We start from the raw sequence: 16841 nt of genomic DNA, 5'->3' as shown, positions 1-16841 counted from the left end.
GTGAACTATTTTTTATGGTTAATGCCTGAAGCTACACGTTCACAAGCAGCATTTCAAAAATAATCAAAGATCCAAACACCCCTCCATTATCCCAAGGGCTAACTTAAAATATAATAGAATTGGCTTATCTTAATATACAAAACAAATTTACTGTGGCAGGGAAAGAATGTTCTGCTGGTCAGGTAGTGACAAACAGTCAAAGCTTAGCATCATGCTGACAGATTGAGAGGTAAGTATTGACACCTTAGTTAATATTAATTCAATGTGGACTTAGCTACAATGCCATTAACAAACAGAGCATGTTGAGAATGCATAGGGTTGATTTTTATTTAAGGTGGAAGGAAAATTTTAAGCCCTCAGTGTGACATGAGCAAGGTAGAAGATTCTAGTGCGTTTTCACTTGTCTTTTTCTGCCTTTGAAACTATTCTGAGGCTCATTTGAATCTTTCTTCATCTCATAAAATGGACAAAGATCATGGGAATTTCCTTGGGCCCTATGATTTACAATGTAGCCTTTGGCAAGATCTGGTACCATTAGCTCCATTTAATAGAATGTACCATAGACAGAGAGTTTGGGTTTGTAGACAGAAGACCTTGACTCAAAATTTGCTTCTCAGACTCATTAGTTATGAAACAATGGGGGCAAATCATTTAACATCTCCAAACCCCGGGCAACCTTCTAAGGCAAAGCTGTAAGACCAGTCAGTGCATGTAGAGCAAGTATTCTCATACATTTTTGTGGGTGTCATGGACACCTTTGAAACTTCTGGACTCTTTCGCAAAATATTTTTTTTTAAATATTTGAAGTAAATACTAAATTTCAGTTAGAGAATAGTGCAAATAAAGATGCATTTTTTTTCTCATGAAAATTCACAGATACCCCAAAATCTATACATAGACCCCTTGGGTGTCCATGGATCCCAGGCTAAGTTCCTTTGACATAGAAGTTTTCACAGTGACAAAATTATAGATCCATAACACATTGACACATCATGTATCAATCTCACATTTGCTAAGTTTCAAAGATACTTTTAAAACTCTGCTTGTAAAACCAGTGGAAATCAGCTTTCTACAAAAATTATGTAGTAGGTACCTTCTTGTTTAGGAAAAGAATTTGGTTTCAGTCCATGTGCAGAAGCACAAACATACACACATGCAAGAACAGGACACTTTATTTAAAAAAATCCTTTTATTCTGAACTTAAGAAATAAAACAAGCATTTCCACAACATAGTAGCATAGGCAATGAAGATGATTGCATATGAAGCTGCAAATCTGCTATGTACAATTTACTATTCCTTCTAAATATATGTTAAAAAATTATCATGTAACTTTTTTCCTTTTTTTCTTTCTTTTCTCCTCACCCTCAGCCCTAGAGATCTCCCATAGGTTTAATTTTATTTATATCCCTTTTCACCTAATTAGCCCTACTCTTACAAGATATATTCAGATGGGGGTGGCTAGGTGGAGCAGTGAGTAAAGCACTAGCCCGGGAGTCAGGAGAACCCAAGTTCGGTTCTGGCCTCAGACACTTAACACCCACACAAAAAAACTAGCTGTGTAACCTTGGGCAAGTTACTTAATCCCAAATGCCCTCCAAGAGGCAAAAAAAAAAATAAAAGATATATTCAGATGATTGATAAACTCAAGCTTGTCACATTAGGTTCAAGGTATCTGTAGAATTTTAATTCTGAAAGGAACTTTGGAGATCATCCAATCATCAGGAGATCCTTCATTTTACAGATTATATAACTGAAGATCACAAAGGTAAAGTGACCAGTCAAAGGGTCATAGGTCATGTTGGCCACAGAGTTGATTTCATGATTCCACATTCATCACTTATTTACTATATACTAATAGTCAAACAAAACAAAACACGGCACTGGGGAAGACCAAATTATTTCAATACTTTCATGACTCTATTAAATTGTCAGTATAAGTACTCCTTCCATCAGTGAACAACTAAGTGGTGTAGTGGTTAGGGTGCTGGACCTGGAGTCAAAAAGACCTGAGTTTGAATTTGGACACTTACTACCTGTGTGTCTCTGGGCAAGTCACTCTGTGTGCCTCAGTTTCCTCACCTACAAAACAAAGATAATAACAGCCCCTGTACCCAAGGCTGTTGTGAGAATCAAATCAGATAATAATTGTAAAGCTCTTAGTATAGTGCCTGGCATATAGTAAATATAAATGTTAACTAGTCATAGTAGTATCGTGCTAGCATCTGACTCATGCCTCTTCTTGCCTACACAATTCTCTCTATCTTCCCCTAGGTACTGCGTAGCTACACAACGCACTGGACACCATCCTCTGGGTCTTTAAATGTTTAATGGATGTCGGCACAATATTTGGTCCGTCTATCTGTTATCCCAACCTCTTGCTACATTATTATTTCACCTCCTTTCCTGGTCCTAGATAAAATTAATAAAGTATTGGAAGCTATTGAAGCAGAAGTCATTGTTAGTAATACTCTGTAGTCTGATTACACCCACCATGTTTTCTCACTGCCTTCGGTTCCCTATAATTGAGATTCTCCTGAGATAGTGCTGCCATAAATAAATGCTTTGTGATTGATGGCTTAGTTTCAGCCATAGAGCATACCCAGGAGAATATTGTTGTGACAAAGGTGGACTTTTATAGAAATGAGCAGCTCAAGGTCACGGAAAGCACTACCTGTTTCTAAAATGTGATCAGTTTACTTTCATCCTCCTATTCAAGCGCAGATTAGCTAAAGAAAAGTAAAATGCCCATGTGCTGTGCCATACAATGGATTTCACAGACAGCAAATCCCCTTCTACTCTGGATTACAATTTTCTTATCACAGAATTACTAATAGGATGGGAGTGAACTTTCCCCCCAAAATACATCTGCAAATGAAATATGAAACATAACATTCATAAGGTACAATGAGCTCTATGTATTATCTAGAATTTCACATGCTGCAACCATGTGATTTCCATTTAGTTTGGTAATTGGAAGGTGGAACAGATGGTGACCAACTCATTTCTTATTATGTGTCCATTACAATAGCCCATTCTACCAAGCTATTCCTCATAAGCGATGGATTTTTGCTCCATTGAGATGCATTGGAAGGGGCTTGCTTTTTAAAAAGAATGATTATGAGCTCCATGGAGTGAACCATCATGCAGGGTAGAGTGGCATGATCAGTATTTGCTGGACAGTGACACTACTGAAGTTACTTGTTATTCCTGCGGCAACCTGTGGAGGGTGAGAATAGAGGAACCCGGAGAAGGGCTGGTATTAGACTGGTTTATTAGCACTGGCTCTGCCTTGGATAAGTGCCCAGCCTGTTTCCCAACTAAGCAAAGCAATTATCAAATAGTTTAATTTCCTGCCTTGCCTCAGGATGGAGAAGACTAACTCTGAATGAGGTCTGATTTCCTGGCCTCCTGCCTTCAAGGGCCCTAAAGAGCAGATTATCACATAGGCTGCATCCGGCCACAATGCAAAGAGGCATTGTAGCTTATTTTCTGCTGATGTGGGCCCATTCTCAGACTATGGCAACAGGTGGTTGTTGAGATGACAGCACCTTCCACATTATCATAGTGAACATCTGTGTAGCTATCACTTATGACATAAAAGTATTTTTGTGGTAGCAAAGAAATGTAAATAAAATCAATGACCTTTGTTTGGAAAATGACTAAATATATTGTGGCATATATCTCTAGAATAATATTATCGTGCTTTCATAAATGATAACTATGGGCCACTGGCCCCAGAGCCAGGAGGACCTGGGTTCAGATCCGGCCTCAGACACTTAACACAAAAGACAGCCGTGTGACCTTGGGCAAGTCACTTAACCCCAACTGCCCTCCAAAAAGCAAAAAAAAGAAAAAAAAAAGAAATGATAACTATGAAGATGACAGAAAAGTTTGGGAAGACTTAAATGAGCTGATCCAAAGTAAAAGGTCAGGACCAGGAAAACACTATGAACAACACCTATGGAAATGGAAAGGACAAAAATAAAGAAATTAGATGCTATAATTATGATGATCAAGTTTTTATCCCTAAAGAAGATAAGAAATATATATATATATACACACACACATATATATATATGTATGTGTGTATGTGTATGTATGTGTGAATGTATGTATACACACACATACATATTTGTCCCTTCTCAGCTGAGGTAAGGGTCTATGCATATGAAATTATATATCAACATATTCAGATAGGCAATGTGATCTGGTTGAAAGAGTACCGGATTTGAAGTTAGGAGATAGAGGTTTGAATCTTGGCTTTTTTGTTGTTTTTTGGATGTTTCAGTCTTGCCTGATTCTTTGAGAGCCCATTTGAGGTTTTCTTGACAAAGATATTGGAGTGGTTTGCCATTTCCTTCTCCAGCTCATTTGACAGATAAAGAAGCTGAGGCAAGCAAAATTAAGTGACTAGCCTAGGGTCACACAGCTAGGAAATATCTGAGGGCACATGTGAAATCGGGTCCTGGCACGTATCCACTGTATCATCTATCTGTCCTTTGGCTTTGCAGCAAGTTAAATATGAAACCTTTACTTCTCTGTATCTTAGTCTCCTTTAAAATAAAGAATTCGATCTCTATCACCACTTCTTGAGCTTTGAGTCACAACCCCAGATAGGGTTGCATAACTGAATGTGGGGGTCATGAAAATTTTGACAATGGTAAAAGATTTCGGAACATGCAATGACCAAAAATTAATTCAAAATCAAACTCATGGTGAATCCAAGGTGTTTTCTGGCAGTATCTATGTCACATGGCACAACTTCACCAAAACCTTGGTTCTGAACATAAAGCATGCACATTTTGTGCTGCTCATGATTTTATGTCATGTGACACCAAGGAACACAGCAGAAACACCTTGGTTCAGATGCGAGACTATTGTTTGTTATGAATTGCAGTGTTCATACTTTTTATATACAGTGTTTATATATTCAAAGTCATTGGATGAATTTTGGCTTGGGATTAGGACAGAATTTCCAACAATTTCTGAAATGGCCCTATACATACTTCTGCCATTTTGTATTATGTATTTATGTGAAGTGGCATTATCAGCAATTATAAAATCAAAATATCGATAAACTCTGAAAGACGTTGAAGATGTGCTATGTCCTGCAGTATCAAATATTCCACCAAGATCAAATTCTTAATGTAAAAATAAACAAACATATCCATCTCATTAGTATGCAAATTTGTTTTCATCTTTAATAAATGATAAACTTATATGTATACCAAAGAATTGTTTTAAAATAAATTTCTTTATGATTTGTTATCAGTAATGTTTTATATGCCTATATATCTGGCATTTTGTAAAAATTTCTCAGGTGAAAAAGGGTCATGATTGGAAAAAAGTTTAAGAAGCCCTGGTCTAGATGATCTCAAAGGTTTCTTCCAGCTCTAAATCTATAACCCCATGTATTGGTTAGTTTGGTTGATCTGTTTTTCTCTGTTTTCTCTTAAAAATTATTACAAGAACAAGCTCCCTAGGTAGGGTAGAATGGAGGGATATATTAGTAAAGGAAAGTTAATGTAAAAATACATGTTTAAACCCCAATAAACATTTTTAAAATGTTAAAACATTACACACATTTTCAAATTTGATTTCCAAAACGAACCTTTGAATTATAGCATTGCTTAGTTTTTTTCAATCATGTCTGACTCTTCATGCCTATTTGGGGTTTTCTTGGTAAAGATACTGGAGCGGTTTGCCATTTCCTTCTCCAGCCTGTTTTACAGCTGAGGAAACTCAAGCAAATAAGGTTAAGTGGCTTTCCCAGGGTTGCTCAGGTAGTAAATATCTGAGTCTGGATTTGAAAGCAAGTCTTCCTGACTTCAGACCTGTCTCTCTATCCCCTACACCACCTACCTGCCGCTGAGATATAGTTTAACTATTGCAAATCTTTCGGATGAGGGAACTGAGTGACAAAAATGAGAAATGATTTATCTAAAGTCACAAAGCTAGTGATGGTGGGACTGGGACTTGAATTCTGACTCTTCTTATACCAAGTCCCCAAACTGCCCTCAGTAACCACTGTTGATGTTCATAGTCAAAAGAAATTTTTAAAATTTATTTATGAGTAAAAAAAACTATCATGTAAGTGAGTACTACATTTGCCCAACAGTGTTCTAATTTGCTCTAGTCAGAGAATCTTAGAATTTAAAGCTGGAAAGGTCTTTAGACCTGATCTAATCCAATCTTTTTATTTATTGAGAAAAATAAGTCTCACAGGAAAAAAATGACAATAAAGGTATAAGTAACATGTTCAAAGGACTAAGTTTGATTTTCAACTTCTTCCTCATTTGATCATGAGTAACTGAGTCTGGTTTATTCTGACATCACTGACTTGAGTTGAAACATTTATGGAACACTTAATTGTAAGAAATATGCACGTGAGTTCATTTAGTCAAGAGAACACATCTCTTTAGCAAATAAGAATTATATTTTTACTTCTCAAATCTTAAAAAGTTATTGAACTGGGGCGGCCAGGTGGCGCAGTGAGTAAGAGCACTGGTCCTGGCGTTGGGAGACCTGGGATCGGTTCCGGCCTCAGATACTTGGCACCCACACAAAATAACTGGCCATGTAACCTTGAGCAAGTTACTTAACCCCAATTGCTTTAAAAAAAAGTTATTGAATTGTTGGCTATTATTATTACCATGAATAGCAATGAAAATATATATAATAATTTAATATATGCATTAATATATTTCATAATTAATAATGGGTTGGGTTCCAGTTACAATACTATGAATAGAATATAATCTTGTATGTCACTTCTCTTTTCTTAGGGTAATTGTTCTCATTTGTAAAATGATGATATGAATTTTTTAAACTAATAAACAGTTATGAGTATCAGATGAGATAATATAAATAGTTTAGTACTTGAAAAATGTGTGATTTGGTAAATATATGTCCTCCCTCCACTAATACAGTTCAAAATCCTTTTTTAAGGGAAAAATTATTACCTGGTAGTCAATTTTGTCTTGATAATATTCACCGCATTAACTCTGTTGGTTCTCACATAGCATATACATATTTAGAGATTCTATTTTATAAGGATTATTTTCATGCTTTATCAGTCACTCAGAGTATTAGAAAAGAAATACAATATAGCAACATAGCACTCCTAGGCTTTGGAAGATATTGTGATGGAAAGTCTCTCCTTCCAATGAGGAAATCTGAATTCAAATCTGAACTCTGCTATTTACTAGAAGTATAATCTTGAAAGAATTGTTTAACCTCTCTAGGACTTGATTTCTTCATTTGTAAAGTAAGGGAGTTGCATTAAAGTCCCTCCTAGGTCTCAATCTTAGGATGCTGTAATATTCTTCAAAGGAAAAGGCCTCCTCTTCCATCTGGTATTTTCATTGAATATTTAGATTGATTCTCAAAATCAGACAGGATAAAAACTGGAAAAATGAAGTAACTTATACAAGATCTCATGGATAACCTGACCAGCAGCAGTCCCTTGTTCTCATCACTACACTATTTTCTGTGCTCATTAAATGACTGAGATGCAGCTTCCCAGTTTTAGCAACCTGGGTTCTTTTAAAGGAACCAATCTTTCTTTTCATATAGTAATTCAAACTTAGCAGAACATATTTTTTTGAAACAGATTTTAAAGAGAACAAAATTATTTTCACACTGATATATAAAATGTTTTCATAAACTAAGAGAAGCTTGTTCTTCATAACTGACTTGGGAAATCCTTTTTCCTCTAGGAATTTTCCTCTAGAAATTACTTGAAGTTTCTTCCCCCAACACAAATTTCCAAGCAATCCAAGGATGAGTTGCTAAAAAAAAATGAAGTGAAGCATCAAGGGCTGGATTTGGCATCAAAGGGCATGAGTTCAAACTCTACTAAAATACTTTTGCTACATGTGACCTTGGATAAGTCATTTAAGCTCTCTGGGCCTCAGTTTCCTTCTTTGTAGAATAAGAGTTTAGATTTATTGATTTCTAATGTCCCCTGCATACTGAAGCCTAAGATTCTATGATGTTTTGCTACATTGTCTAATTGCTCTGTCTGGCCTCTGTTGTTCCATGGAGTATAGACTGAGGTGACCTGGCATTTTGGGCTCACATGGTAGTTGTGGGATGAGGTAATGGAAATACACTAGCCAGCAGGTAATGACCCAAAAGCAAGCAGGGCTCATTGGAGGGGGAAAAGTCAAGATTTTTAGCCTCGGAAATAAGCAGATCAAAAGCCAGCACCCAGCATGGAACTGATAGGTGATGGACACTTAATAAAAAATATGTTGAGTTTAATTAAATCATTCAGAAGGTAGTCAAATCCATTGGCTAATTGCAAGCCTCTGGGATTTTCTTGGGTGAAAGAAGTGAAACTGCTTCAGGCAAACCTCCTCAAGGGCAAATATATTTAGGCAAAGAAATGTTGGCAAACTGATTGAGGTAGTAGTCAGGATACCTAAATAGAGCACAGGGCTTACGGTCAGGAAGATCTGAGTTCAGATTTGACCCCAGACACTTACCAGCAGTATGACCCTAGGCAAATCAATTAACTCCTATTTACCTCAGTTCCCCACCAATAAAATGGAGGCCCACTGAGAAAGGAAATGGCAAATCACTCTAGTATCTTTCCTAAGAAAACTCTATGGACAAAAGTCTATGAGATCATGCAGGACCTGACATGTCTGAATAACAATCAGAAAAGTGGCAGGTTTCAGGAAATGGTGCTTGGGCCATAGTGTCTTCCATGACAACTCTTTAGCTGGAAGGGGGCTATCTTTAGGTCTTTTGTGATGCAAACCCTAGCCAACCCACCCAGTCAGCTAACTGTAGAAATTGAATTTCCTTTCTTTTGCTGTTACTGGTGTCCCTTGGATTGAATTTTTGAGTTATATTTTGAAATTTTTAGCCCTGGTTCCACTTTACATTATTCCAGGTGTTACAGAGAGGGAAAACAAACAAACAAAACCTTGGATGAGGTGATTGCTTTCAACCTCATCATGATGTCCTTGTTTGGCAATCCTGACAAACTTCCAGAAGAACCTAATGACTTTCCCCTTACTTTCCATTAGCAAATAATATTCTAGTGCTCCCCTATACCATTATCTTCTGAGGGGTAGAGATGGGACAGCACCCAATTCTTTGTCCCTGTCAATAACTTCCTGGTCCTTTTCATTCCTTGAGGAGCCTATTTTGTGCTATCCAGTCTGACAGTCTGATTAATTTATGCAATAATGTTAATGATTCACAGCCCCACTATACTTTGATTTGATCAGACTAAATCTGGAGTATTGTGATCAGTTCTGAAAACCAAAGTACAGAAAGTCAGTTGGAAAACTGAATAAAGAAAAGGGGACTAGCATGGTGGGGGGCCTGCATATCATACTATATAAAGAGAACCTGACTGTATTAAGTCTGATTTTCATATACACACATACATAAATATATATGCAAATACACACATATATGAATATGCATATGTGTATGTTTATATACATACATATATGTATGTATACATATATGTATATATATAATTGTCTTCAATGGACTGGTAGTACTATAAGAGGGTAGTAATTTTACTTGTAGTAATGTAAGAGGGAGTTAATTTGTGTCACCCATGCCCAGAGTATAGAACTAGGAGCAGTGAGTGAAACATGGAAAGGCAGAATTAAGTTTGATGAAAATAATCAATTTCTGAGCATTTACTAAGTGACTAACAGATACTCAGTAATTGCTTGAAGACAAAAAAAAATAAGTTCCTGCCCTCAAGGAGATTACCTTCAATCTGGAGAGACAAAAAAAGTAAGTAATATAATTGAGGTGGGGAGGGAGCTCTGGCAGCTGGAAATACTAGAAAAGACCAGGAAGCAGATGGCATTTGAGTTTTGAAGGAAACAAAGGATTCTGAAAGAAGGAGGGAAAGGCATGGAGGTGTTAAAAATATATTCAGGTGGGGCTGCCCACTGAAGTTGTAATTTACATATAACACAATCTTTATATAACAGACAATTTTGATTGGTAGGACTTTCAATGAAGATGAGGGATTAATGTCTCTTCTGTTCCACCCTATGACTGTATCATTGGCAGATGAGATTAGTCCCAAGGGGGACTGAACCCTTTCCTTTAGATTGGCTGAGCACCATACTCAAAGATGCAGCACGGTTAAAACACAGGGTTAATCTAGAAGGTTGGAAAAATAGAACGAAGCTAAGTAGTGATTGGTTTTAAATGCCAAATGAAAGAGAATTTATTTAAGTTAGTTGGAACATCAATGAGTGACATGGGTAGTTAGCTCTGACCTTTAGAAAAATCTCTTTGGCAACTGTTAGAGCATAACTTAGAGAAAGAGGAAACATGGAGCGAGAAGAATTTCTTAGCAGTAAGGACTGTACTAAAGTGGAACAGTTCTTTTCGGAAAAGTGAGTCTTCTTTTCAGTAGAGGGTTCTTCGTTTTCTAGGGGCGAAGGCAAGGTAATTGGGCTTAAGTGACTTGCCCAAGGTCACACAGTTTGCAAGTGTGTGAATTGTCTGCGGCCAGATTTGAACTCCAGTCCTCCTGACTCCAGGGCCAGTGCTCTATTCACTTTGCCACCTAGCTGGCCCTCCTCACGAGTTTTTAAAGCCTTCTAGACAAACATTTTCTGGAGATATAGGGCTTCTATGTCAGAATCAGGATGAATAGATAGCCAGTGAGGTCCCTTGCATTTATGAGATTTTGTAGCTCTCTATGATTCAGCTAGGTGGCTCAGTGAGTAGGGCAATGGGCCTGGAGTCAGGAAGATCTGAGTTCAAACCCAGCCTCAGAATTTGCTAGCTGTGTGATCCTGGGCAAGTCACTTAAAAGGTTTGCCTTAATCTGCTGGAGAAGGAAATGGAAAACCACTCCAGGATCTTGACCAAGAAGATGGCCAAGGTGGTGGCCACAGAACAAGAACAAAGCTGATTTAATAAAGTAACCAGGGCTTTTAAAATCTGATAGGGAGTTAAATACACAATGCCTTAAGCAAAAAACAAGGAATCAATAAAACTACTAATTCCAAACTAAGTAGATCCTTGAGGCAGTGGAGAATGTTCTGATACTCCAGGGTCACAGAGGATCTCTCTGTCTGGGGGGAAGTAAAAACTTCTCAGAACTTCCCTTTCTCTTCCCCCCACCCCTTCTTCTGCTGTTAATCAGAAGCAAGCCCTTTCAGGAGGCTTTCAGATTTCCTGCCTCTGTGGGCCCCTCCTCCAGGCCAGTGGGGGTTGGGGACAGCCTGGGCTCACTCCTCCCCATTGCTTTGGGACCCTTCCCCCCTTTTCCCTAGCTGTTAATCAGCATCCTTGTTCTTTGTAACCCATAGTGGCAGGCCCTTCTGTTGTTTACCATTCCAGGAGATTTTCGCACCCAGACTTGAGCCTACCTCTCAGCCAATGGGAGAAGGGATAACCAGGGAAGGGGTTTGAATACATTAGGGTATAAATTCTTGTTCTGCCTTTTGTAACATGCCTCTTCCTCATGATCAGTCATGGGGAAGCCTGCCCTCTTCACCTGGGGAAGAGAATAAATTCCTATTCTTATCCTAAGAGATCTCTGTGTTCTTGATTAAATTTTGAATGAGGTTTTTTTTTTTATCACAAACAGTTCTCTGGACTGAGATAACAGCTGGAAGTCAATCTACTAGCCTTGTGTTTACTCAATTTCCTAAGAGTTTCCAGAGCACTGAAAGGGAGAAACACCCACCCCCACACACTCATGTACCTCTACCCCCCACCCAACCCCTTTGTTAGGGTTCCTACCCTAGGGGAGGTAGAGATCTCTGAGTTTGGAGATTAACAGATAGTGGTGTGATGTAGGACTTGTCTATGAAAAATCATGAGAATGATGGGGGAGGAAACAATTATTGGGGGAGAAATTCTTTGAAGGGTACAAGATAAAGAGCCTCAGGTGAGTTTTTACCTTCTTAAAAAAACAAAACAAACATGTACATATACATAACATATACATGCACAAACTTCTTCAATACTACAGAAGATGAAAGATGTTTTTCTCTGAAGCCTTTTTAATAATTCTTTCTTTAAAAAAATAAGGTTAATCTATTTTACATATTAGTTTCAAAAGTGTCCACGTTTTCTGTGCTTCCTTCTGTTATCCTGTACATTTTAAAATTGATAAAATGACTTTTTTTGGGCAGTTGGGGTTACTATTGCTAACCCTTCTACCCTCCCCCAATTAAAATCAAGAGAATTGGGAAAAATAAAACAAACAAAACAAAAACCCAAAACTCTATCATAGAGTATGGGCAAACAAAAATCCATACAATATCCATGGCTGAAAAGGTTTAATGTCTTTTCCTGATCTAAGATTCAGGTCCAAACCCACTTGTCATCTGTCATCTGACCTCCTACAGGTTTGGTTAACTATTCATGGTCCCAGTTACCAAATTTGTAAAATGGGATACTAGGGAGGTAGGTGGCACAGTGGATAGCCTCATCCTCCTGAGTTCAAATCTGGCTTCAGATACTTACTAGCTCTGTGACCCTGGGCAAATCACTTAACCCTGTTTCCCTTTTTTACTTGTCTGTAAAGTGGGCTGGAAAAGGAAATGGCAAACCAATGTAGTATCTTTGCCAAGAGAACTCAAAATGGGGTCATGGAGAGTTGAAATGGCTGAACAACAACAAAAGTCACTTCTAGCTCTGGGTATATTTGGGTTTTGGTATACTTCATAGGATTATTATGAAAATTTTGAAAGTTACATAGAATAACACTAATTACTGTATACCACCTTAATAATCATTGCTTGACTAAAAGCCTGCTTCTGTGTTTCATCTTGGCCTGGAGTAATGTGGTCCTTAAAGGCTAGTCTGGCATAATTCAGATCCTTCCAAACTGCAAAAATTTGAATACAGGCCTCTCCCCACGGTCTCCCCTCCGGTCCCTCCTGTCCCCCTACCCCATTGCCCAACAGGTGATAATTTTGGAAGGTCAAAGGTAGCTAAAGTAAGAAATTGTGATTTGCTTTATGGGGGAAAAAAAATTCCAACAACATCTTAAAGCTTTGTAGCTCACTTTGGTCCTCACCACCCTGTGTAGGATTTGACACTGAAATTGTAGTATTTTACATTTGGCAGATAAGAATACATTTTTGCAGGAAGGGGGTGGGACAAGGTTGAGGACAAATGGCTTGCCCAAGGTCTTAGAGATAGTGAGGGACCCAATCCAGTGAGCAAGCATTAATCAAGTGTCTGCTACTTGCACCGAGGTTGAAGCTGGGGAAGCAAAGACAAAGACAATGCCAGTGTCCCATCTTTAGGATTTTACATTCTATGTGACCTCTAGAGACTTACCACATTTGCTTCTTGTGATGAAGGATCCCCCAAATACTTCAACTCGAGCCTAGTTAATTATTCCTGATCATCTGAAGAAGTGACTGAATGTCCTCACCAAGTTTTAATATCCACATTTCCTCAGTCACACTCATGATTTTTTTGTCTGTTTTTGTGATTTCCTCCACCTAGAGAAAAGCAGAAAGGTACAACTAATAAATTCTTAATTGATATGTAATCAGTATCTGATTACTGATTCCCTCACTAAAGAGAGGAAGCTGGGTGATTTGGTTATTATTATTATTTTTATTTTTTTGCTCAAGACCCATAGGATAATAGAAGCAATCTCAATTTTTGGAAAAATCAATATTATCATCCATTTCAGCCTTGCAGGACCTTGAAACCTGATCAACCTTGGATAAGCATTTTGCAGACATGATTTAGCAGAAAACAGGCAAATGACAGTTTAACATCTTTTTCTCTGGCACATCACTATTATATCCTTGGGAAGACCACAAATAACAGTAATGTCCCTATTCATTATTGTTCTGGTATTAGTCAATTTCCTTTTTTTTTCTGAAAAGTTTTAGGCTTTCTAAATTTTGTCAAGAAAATTATTGCTTTAGGATAGTGATGATCTATTTAGATAAAATCAGAAACTTTCTTTCTCAGAGCACATTATAACTTCCTAATATCTGCTCAAGATGCATCATTACCAATGAAACAAAATAGTCAAAAGGAATCACATATATAAACTCCAAGCATAAAGCCTTTCACATAGTAGAGACTTAATATTTGTTGGTTGGTTCAATGACTGAATGAATGAAAAGTTCTCAAATAATTCAGATCACATTTTTTAAAGTTCAGTAAGAAGGGACTGAGTATGGTAAAAATTGATTTTTTCTTCATTTCCTGATTATTAAATAAGATTTTTTGGTGAAGAAGCTTCATTTCTAATAACCACTTCAAACCCTTGAGGAATAATATAGGGAAAGAGGTGGTTTGCAATGAAAATAAATAAAAAATAATTTAGTTGATCAAATCATAGTTAATGAAAGCATGGAATTACAGAATTTTAGAGCTAGAAGGAGTTTCCAGATGGTTCCCTTCCAAATGCAACATAACTGATGAGGTACAGGCTCTGGGAAGCCCCTTGAGCTCTCCTTGAATCTTCCCACATAGGGCATTTGCTTGAGGCCATAAGCCTTTCCTAGTGTCTCTGCCCAAACCTTTGTTACTAGCTTGGCTGTCTGTCCATTATCCAGCTAGCCCCCACCCTTGATCCTCCCCAAATATCTATACCCAAATCTGTTACACCTTAGAACTGGCCTAGCCCACCATTATTTGTTGTTTCTAGGTAGCCTCCAGCAACTTCCCACCCTTATTCACTCATTTACTGGAGTCTGACCTCATAGACTCCTCCTGAAGACCCTCCCCAAACTCATTACTGGAGTCTGACCTCATTGACTCCTCCTGAAGACCCTCCCCAAACTCCTCCTGTAGACCATCCCTAGATTCCTACCTCAACCTTTCAATAAATCAGACCCCATCTGGCCTTCATGAGAAGAGAAAGGTCAGAAAATAATTTAACACACACTCTGTGTCAGATGATTCTGGCCTGCTTTGCCAAATGCAAGAGTCACAGATACCGAGGATCCTTAAGTGTCTACCCAATGTGGTGAACTTTTAATAAACTTTTCTTTTCTTTGCCTGAGAAAAGACTTGAGTTGAATTCATTTGGCAGGACCCTGAATGTTGGTATTTTGGATTCTAACTCACCCCTAGCCTAAACCTCATCATTTTATGATGACCCTATTCATAAGCAATACAGATAAATCCACACCTCTGTTATTAGTGGACTGAGCCAGGCAGATCTTTGGGGACTTGGTCTTCACCATCTGGCTTCTGGGGAGTCTTGGTATAGACTCCAGCTTCATGAGTTTTGATGATTCACTCTGACTTTTGAAGCTGAAAGTTCATAGTTCCCTCTAATATTCCTTCATGAAAGGAACAAATAAAAACACAAAAAAGACAAACTGTAGAGAAGCAAAGAACAGAGACAAATAATTGTGGTCCACATGTTGATCTCAAATTGGGAGGTCCTGGCACATTTTCTGTTACATTGCTTTCTCTCTCCTTGAACAAGCACTTGGCATGAAGGAGCTAGAGCTAGAAATTCACTTTGGGCAGTTATGAAGAGGTTACTCACTAAGAGGGTTAGGGTTGCTCTGGAGACCCCAAAATACCAACATACCGGGTCCTGCCGAATGAATTCAACTCAAAATCTTCTCAGCCAAAGGAAAGTAAAATTTATTAAAAGTTCACTTGCATTAGACACAGAATAAGTCTGTGCTAGGTCATTCTATGGAGCTCTCACTCTTCTATAGGGCTCTGATTCTTCCATGGCTCTCTCCCAAAGACAGGATGGGGTCTTATATACAGAAGGTTGTGGGAGGAATCTAGAGGTGGTCTAGAGGAGGAGTTTGGGGAGGGTCTTGAGGAGGAGTTAATAAGGTCAATGAGTGATTAAGGGTGGGAAGTAGCTGGAAGCTACAGACAATGATGGTCTAGGTCAGTTCAAGGGTGTATTGGTATATTGATATTTTGATAGTCTCAAGGGTGGGAAGTAGATGAACAATGGAGGGCTAGGTTAGTAACTAGGCTAGAGTTAGTAGTTAGCAGTTAGTAACTAGGCTAGAGGTCTGGGCCCAGCCAGAATGTAAGACTTATTGCCTCATGCAAATGCCTCATCAAATGGGATGATTTAATCAAGAGTCCAAGGGAGGTTTCCAGAGCCTGTACTTCAAGGACTCAAGGAGAGCTCCAGGGGGCTCCCAGAGCCCACACCTCATCTGTTAGGTTCCACAGTCAATGATAAAGACCCCTCTTTGATATATTAATTAACTGGAACCAGTCAAAGAATGTATGGCCATGCTCCAAATTCCATGGGGTATTGGTTTATAAGGAATGGGCTAATTAGCCCATCATCTCATACAAAAACAGACATAGGCATACTCGCACATGTACACATGGCTATGGAGGGGAGTGAAGCTTGTAGAGTTTTGTGATAACATTTCTAAGACTACTCTCTACCACTTCCCTAAACTCTCCCTCCCATCCTTAATCCAAATCTTCTCTTTCCAGGTTAAAAATTTCTAGTTTGATCTATTCTCAAATGGTATGATCTCAAGGCCTTTTGCTATCATTTCTGCCTTACTCTGAATGATCTACAACTCAATTTGATTCTTTGGCAGGAATTCTTTAGACCAGACATCTATAGATTAACAACTTTTAAGTTCCAAACTGTAAACTGCCTGTTGATATGGAGAAATGGGGAATGTAAGAAAGTGGAAAAAGAAAAAAAAGATAGTGGTAATTCCATCTCATTCTTGAGCAAAGAGAACATTTAGGTCCTTGTCTCCAAAACTTACATTCTCTCTTTCAGTTAAATGTATTCTGACTGGATAACTCTATTTCAATATAATTAACTTCCTTTTAAATCCTATAAATTTCTTTTCATGAATTTAAAACATTTCAAGAATTGGGCCATAGACTTCACCACCCT

The sequence above is a fragment of the Petaurus breviceps genome, unplaced genomic scaffold (assembly GCF_028583685.1).
Source record: "Petaurus breviceps papuanus isolate PSGF00001 unplaced genomic scaffold, PetGlider_PUasm1.0 188, whole genome shotgun sequence".
Lineage (NCBI taxonomy): Eukaryota > Metazoa > Chordata > Mammalia > Diprotodontia > Petauridae > Petaurus > Petaurus breviceps.
This window is presented reverse-complemented; position numbering follows the sequence as displayed.